Here is a 7,612-nt window from a genome sequence, read left to right on the forward strand (position 1 = left end):
TTTTCATCTCCGTAACATTGCACGACACATCCCTCACCCTCAAAGACGTTGAAACCCTGGTCCACGCATTCATCACCTCCAAATTGATTACCGCAATGCCCTTTTCTGTGGTCTCCCTGAACACTTCAAAAACTGCAGTATGTCAAGAACTCTGGTGCCAGAACACTGGTGCTCGCCAAGTAATAACCTCACATCACCCCCATCCTCTGTCAGCTGCACTGCTTACCCAGAACCTCACGCATACACTACAAAATCCTACTCGCCACCTACAGAGCGTTTAATGGCTTGGCTCCTTCCTACCTTACTGAATTACTCCCAACACCCCTGTTCATACCCTTAGACCTTCTGGGCCAAGTAAAACTGGGAAATGTTTTTTGGGTTTTTCTTCAGTCAATGTTCCAGATTTGTGAGGATTCTGGGTTTTAATCAATGCATTTTATCCGGCTAACTCAGTAATCCTACTTTGTGGAACAGGCCCCAGGTTACCCCCCTGATCTAACACAAGGATAAATATTCTTTATAAGCCAGGGACAAGATTAACTTTTAACTGTGGAAAACCAATTGAAGATAACTCTCTAAGGTTTAAGTGGAATGAATAATTTGTGTTTAAGTGAAATTTTTTTTTTTTTTTTTAAAGAAAATGTGGAATATTGTTTGATTTGAGTGCTGTTTTTATGAAGCTGTTAACAGACTACTTGTCATATTTAGTGCTTGGAATCAGACCCCTGTTTTAATAAAGATCTGTGGATACATCTGTCATACAGGTCTTCATAATCGAAGCTAGCTGCCAAAATTCACCGTGAATGGAGTAGTAGCATCAGCAGTGGTCTACAGATACAGATACAGGATAGTTAAATATATTGACGTATCTGGCAAAAAAAAGAAAAATCATGGAAATTTACTACTCTGTATATTTCTTTCTGAGACACACAAATAAAGTACAAGTTAGTAGCTGCATTATCAGAGATGCCTACATACTGAATATACCTCGCAGACAGGCACATTGGGTATGTAACAAATATGCAAGAAACATCTGGCAAAGGTAAAAATACCAACATTCCAATCGTGTTGTTTACATAAACTGCTGTTGGAGACATGCCACCCTATCTTTCTGTCTTTGTGCCAAACACTTCCCCTCGCCACTGATATAAAATCACAGAACGTACTTCGATAATGGAATCATATTTGATGCAAACAACGGGAGGGTTTCCATGGTGCGTTTTGAGTCTGACTACAGCAAGATCTACGGAGCCGGTTGTTTTGGCTTACTTCCTGAGCTGGAACTCAATGGGTTTGCCAAGTGCCTGATTAGATTTTTCCAGTTAACATGCATATCTATGACGGCAGTGGTCTATGTTGAGACTGAAGAGAGATGCAAGCTGTACCCGTTTATGTATTAAGTCAACAGCTTAATTTAAGTTTGAAGCCGAATTTCCCCAATGAAAACATTTGGCCAAATATACATGGGAAAATATCTTATTTCATGCTTTTCTGACCGCATGACAGCGTGTACCTTAAGTGCCACACAGTTTTCCAGACATTTAACTTTGACAGTTGTGAGACTGGAGTTAGAATTGTTACAATTTGCAATTTATAATGTCTCTTAGCTGGAAATCGGATTTTGGTTCAGGACGTGTTATGGTGAGGACACATGATTTTTCAGTCACTTAAATAGATATTATTCATATCAATGGCAGTTTAAATTTCCGACAAACTTTTGAAAGGAATCGTAGACTGGGTAGTATAGATGGACTGTTGGATTTGTATTATTAATTAATTTTTTGTGAGCGGGGGGTGTTTTGGGTTATTTCAGATATCATCTCCCTCCCTGGCTCCATCTCTGGTGGGAATAAAACCATGACATTAACAGATCAAGTGTACCGTGTATTATGTTCATGTGTGCATTTGGGCCGAATGTGTGTCTTAATTAGCATCCGTGTTTTTAGTTGACCTGTATCAGTAGTTAATCTTAGCGTTTGTTGCCAGTTCAGATACACATGGGTGTCACATAAAACATGGCTTCATGCCGCTCAGGGATATGAGAAGGATGCAGTTAGTAGGGCTATAGCAGTGTTGATTGCTCCAGCACCTCCTGCTGGCCGTCCAGGCACCCGTGGTTTGCTGTCTGCACACATGTATGAATGGGTCTCCTCCGACCCTGCTATGTGAGTGCATGGTTTCTGGCTGCAGTGTAAAAGTAACCCGCTGGCTGGCAGGCATTTATTTCAGCGAATAGCAGATCATCTTCTCTCTCCTGAGCCGGCAAAATGGCCGTACATGAGAATGCTTGTAATATGAGCATAGTTTGCAAATTTAGACAGTCCAAATTTATGTGGGATAACAGATGCCAAATACAAAAAAAACTAAAATTGTTTTGACAGTTTTAATGAAACAACTTGGTTTGTTTCAGCTGAAGCAGTCTATCCTGGCACCAGTTTATCTGTAATTATGAGCAATTAAAGCACAATGGCGGTGCTCGAGTAGGAGCTGTCACTGGTGAGCACACCAAAGGTATAGAAATCAACGTCAAACGCTCTTGACTTACTTCCATCTCATTGTTAGCGCTCATTGTTAAGAGTATTTTACAGCCACTCTTCAAACACTGGCGCCATTGTGTGTGAATGTTATCAGCCCATTAAAATGATGAAGAGCTGGGGAAAGTTAATGTTCTGCGTTCGGCGCGAGAGAGCAGCTACTGAAGCTGGAGAGCTGGCCTCTCAAAGGTGACCGAGTAATGGAGACCCGGGACATGTGCCAGACAGCTCTCCTAACCTTCTCTTGTTCACCTTGTGCTGTGTGCCAGGGTGCCGGTGCAATCTTCCTAATGCAGCGAAACAAAACGTCCTTCACCCACGCTGCTAAACTTTAATGCTAATGCTCCTTTCGCTACACGCCGCTGCCCTCCCTCACCGGCTGGCCATTCCTTCACACAATGAGGCTCATTCATTGGCTCCCTTCACACATTGAGGCTCATTCATTGGTTCATTTACCAAACACTTTTACACATCACACCTCCCTGCCTCTCAAACCTTCTGCACCAGTCCCATTACTCTTACAGCCTTAGGTCAACCAATCATATCGCCCTGGTCGTCCCTGAAGCCTCAACAGCGTATGGCCGTAATTCTTTTCATTTCTTCGCTGCGCATGACTGGAACACTCTGCAATCCGTTCTCAAACTCCTCGAGCTCAACACAACATTGTCCTCCTTTAACATATTTACTGATAACCGCACATGCTAGTCCCCATTACTTTGCAACTCTTAACTGCCTTATTCGGTACCTAATTCTATGCAAATTCTGTGTCCTGTTTTAATCCCTGTAAATGTATTATCATCATGCACTTAGCTTTTTAGGCAATGTTTGTGTGTTTTGATTGATGCGTGCCTTCTTGGCCAGGTCAGTGTTGTAAATGAGATCTCAATCAGAGTTCTCAATCACTTCTACCTGGTTAAATATAATAAACTTAATACATTTTGCATTTACCCCCATTAAACATTACCGCAGAAAAAAAGGAAAAGCAGGATATTTTTCATATTTAAAAAAATAATCTGCTTTATTAAATTATATAAAACAAATCATAATTCCGCTCGACATAATAGTACAATGCTAATATCATTGCTTGTATGTGTTGTTGGCATGTTACAATTTTAGCAAAATGAATTGGGGTGGGGGTGGGGGGGATGCTTGGTTTGCCAGGGCTAACTAATACTCAGGTCTGCATCACAGGGGGAAAATGATAAGGGCTCATTTCATTAAGACAAGGTTACAGTACATTTGCTCCATTTGCACTTTGTTGTACGTCGCTCTGGATAAGAGCGTCTGCTAAATGCCACGTAATGTAATGTAATGTAATGTAATGTAATGCTCCAGCCTTTTGGCTATGGCGTGAATACCAGCTGTTTTTGTAGGGCTACTCTACTTTCAGACCTAGGCAGCACAGCTGGGCAGCTGCTCACCGAATGGGTGGGCCACTGTCCTGCAGACTGGCTGAGCTCCTGTGCCATCGCTGGCTTTTCTCCAGATTTATTCATAGCGACTGCAGCCGGTAAGAAAATGGTTCTGGAGAGTCGCCTTTGCAAGAATCAAGTTCAAGGTTTGGCCTTTCATCACACTGAGAAATGTGTATAGGATTGTTCCAAGTCCCTGAATGGAATCTGAACTAGTGACATCACTTTTACTGTATGCACAGCAAGTCTTCTAGTGCTTCGGTTTTCATTGATTTCATTTCATCATTGTGTTCAATTTATATTCTTTTTAAATGGCTTGCTGGTCATAAATGCACATTTTGCCTACATGCAGTAGAGAACATTGAAAGAGGAAATAAATCACTAATGATATATTTTGTATTTTATTGCGAATATTGGTAGAACTTGGATTAAAGACCACTTGGAAAACTGCACAGTTTTAACAGGGAAAACGTTTATTACTGGGGTGTAGTACAGCATATGGAAATGCATTGTTTTTATGCCACAATAACCACAAACATTTTGACCTTTTACATTTTTTAAAATTAGGAATGCATTACAACTAAAGAAGCATATCTGATGGTAAAACCCTCTATTTCATGTTGCCATAATATTTGGGACAAATGACTTCACAGATGTTCCTGATTAGTCAGGTGTATTCAACACTTCCTTAGTGCAGGTATAAGGGAGCTTTCAGTATCTAATTTTGATTCTCGGCTTTGGATTGTCTTTGGGGTCTTTTATTGGCGTTTGACAACTTGAGGACCAGAGTTGTGCCAATGAAAGTCAGGGAAGCCATTTTGTAGCTTACAAAAAATACCAGTCAGAGACATTTGGACATTGAAGCTGATGATCTACACCCTCCTTCAACCTCCTATTCATTATTTAATTTCAAATCCAATGTGCTCAGTACAGAGCCAAAAGAACAGAAATGGTGTCCCTGTCCAAATGCTTATGGGCTGCGCTGCATGTACGTACGTCTTTAGTCAATTTAATGTGACAGCTGCTTTAGAGATGCCAGTCACATCAAACTCCCCCATTGTTCAGCCGACTGCAGGCAGGACAACATTTTCAAGGACTGCCATATCTGCGGTTTTCTATGACATTGAAAATGCAGTGGAAACGATGTTGAATTGATGAAACAAAAAAACAAAAAAAAAGGATTTATTGTGTGTAGAGCTTTGCTGTGTAGAGCTAATTAGTCCAAAATGAAAGCACAAAATGAAAACAGCATCGAGATTTTTGGTGTTTATTGCCCAATTTACAATTCATGGGATGGAAGTTATGTATTTTATGCCAACAGATTTGCAACCTACTGTTTTTCCCTGCAATTAAGTTCCATTGTACTTATTTTGCACTGAGGATAATATACCCTCGAGCAACAGAGCCGTTTAGATTTTGTATAATTTATTTCACCATTCCTCATCTTGGACAAACCTTTGCCTATTCAAAAGGTCAGTGTGATTCCATTAGCTTCGTGACTTTCAGTAAACCATTCATTCATGCTTTGTGTAGCCGCCTAAGCACAGCCATCTCTTTTATAAAGCCGAGGACAGCTAGGAAAATGTTACTCCTCTCTGCCAACAATTAAATGTTTGATTTCCACCATCTTTAAATCTCACATGCACTATAAATGAGAAAGAACAAAAATTATACGATGATGAAAATTCATTTTCTGTCGCTATAGAGGAGGTAATCTGCCTTTCAGCAGAAGTGGTTTGAAACCATGAACTTAAGATATTTAGGGGTTTTGAAAAATGTTATTAGAGGGTGTTCGAAAGAAAACACTCAATCATTGAGCACCCTGTCAAGGCCATTTTTCATTATTTTTGCCACCTTTAAAGAAAGCCAAATCTCTGCTGGTTTAAGTTCCACAGATAAGAAATTTAAACGCCTTGGCTTCCCTGGTTAAAACCTAATTAGAGTCTTACAAAGATCTTTCATTTGAATCTTGCCAAGAACCTTGAATATCCTGATTGAGTCCTTAAAGACCTTCCTGTTAAAACTGAAAATAGAACTCATTAGCAAATTCATTGAAAAGGCAGATTATAGATAGATAGATAGATCTTTATTTATGAAGCACTTTTCCAAACAGAAGTTACAAAGTGCTTCACAGAAACAAACATTAAATCAGGATAAAATAAAACGCACATTAGTTGAAACAATGGGAACAGAATTGAAACATAACTTGGTCTTTGGCTCTTCTTCCAGCACTTGACTTTGGCTAAGCATTTTCTATTTAAACTGCTCCTGGACTGGGATCAGGTTTTTATTGCAGTCTTCGGCCCAAATATTCAGCCCATTCTCAAAGCATTCAGGAATATAACATGAATGGAAAGACTGATGGTAGTATTCAAACTAAATAGGAATGTGTTGATTGCCCTTAATGAGGCCTATTTCCCCTATACCAAGTGGAACATTTAAGGATTTCATAGGGGGCTCCACCCAACATTGCTCATTCCCTCCTCCACCATTTTACACCGTTAACATGCGACTCACTGCTCCTTTCATGGTGGCGTGTATCACCTGAAATCCCTCCCTAATTGTGGATTCAAGTGGGGAGACTTGAGTGGACTCTCCTTCCTTGTGACGTCTACCACGCATGTTGATCAAACCAGTGGGTGGGCTTTTCACTCATTTAACGATTATTCCCCCTGGGTAAGGGTGAGGCATAAAAAGCCTCTCCATCCTCGAAAGAGAAGGAAATGTGTAATGATCGGGTGGAGCCCACTGGGGAATCTCAAAAGTTTCCACTTGTTTTGTGGGAAATAAGCCTCATTAAGGGTAATCAGGCCAATCTTATTTAGTTTGAATGCTACTGTCTGTCTTAACCACTGTCTTATCTTTAATTTAATGTTCCGTTTGGCCAGAAGATTTCGGCTGAAGTCTGTAACAAGAAATTAATCCAGGACCAGTTTAAATGAAAAAGGCTTAGACAAAGTCAAGTCCTGGAAGAAGAGAAAAGGAACCAGTGAGGTTGAATTTTCTTGTACCCAAAAATGAGAACAATCATTAGAACATAACTTACATTGTTTTATGCAAGCTTTGCTGTGATATTAGCAAATGGCTGAAATTCTAGGTAAATAGCTGTCTGCACATATCAGTTCAAAACAAAGACCATGACAAAAAGAGCATTGTTTTCTGCATGGTCATTTTATCTAAGCCTGCACCATAATTAAGAATCCATGCACATGAACTGTAACCTTTATTAAAGGAGAAATTGTATTCTCTGTCCTCTGGATATTATCTTCCCTGAGTCTCAGGGAAGAGTATATATTGTACAACAGCCAAAATTGCTTTTGCCCTTTAAAATAAAGTGACTTCAAGTTCAAGACCTTCACGGTGTGAGTAGATCAGGAATTTAATAAAAGTAAGGCTCTGAAATGATTGGTTCCCTTTATTTTTCAGAAACTGGAGGATATATAATGTCAATATTCGGTTAAATTTTACCTCAAATTATAATGTACGAAAAACAAAGGGAAATTGATCATTTTGCATGTCCTCAACTGTTCCCATACCATACTGGGGATTGTAACCAAGGATACTGTGTCAGAATGTAGGGGGAGATGTCCATGATTATTATTTTACCAATGTAGTTTTGCATTTGAAACTTCTCCCTTTCAAAGGTGGTCAATGGATTTGTTGTCA

This window comes from Conger conger, chromosome 16, assembly GCF_963514075.1.
Source record: "Conger conger chromosome 16, fConCon1.1, whole genome shotgun sequence".
In the NCBI taxonomy this organism is placed as follows: Eukaryota; Metazoa; Chordata; class Actinopteri; order Anguilliformes; family Congridae; genus Conger; species Conger conger.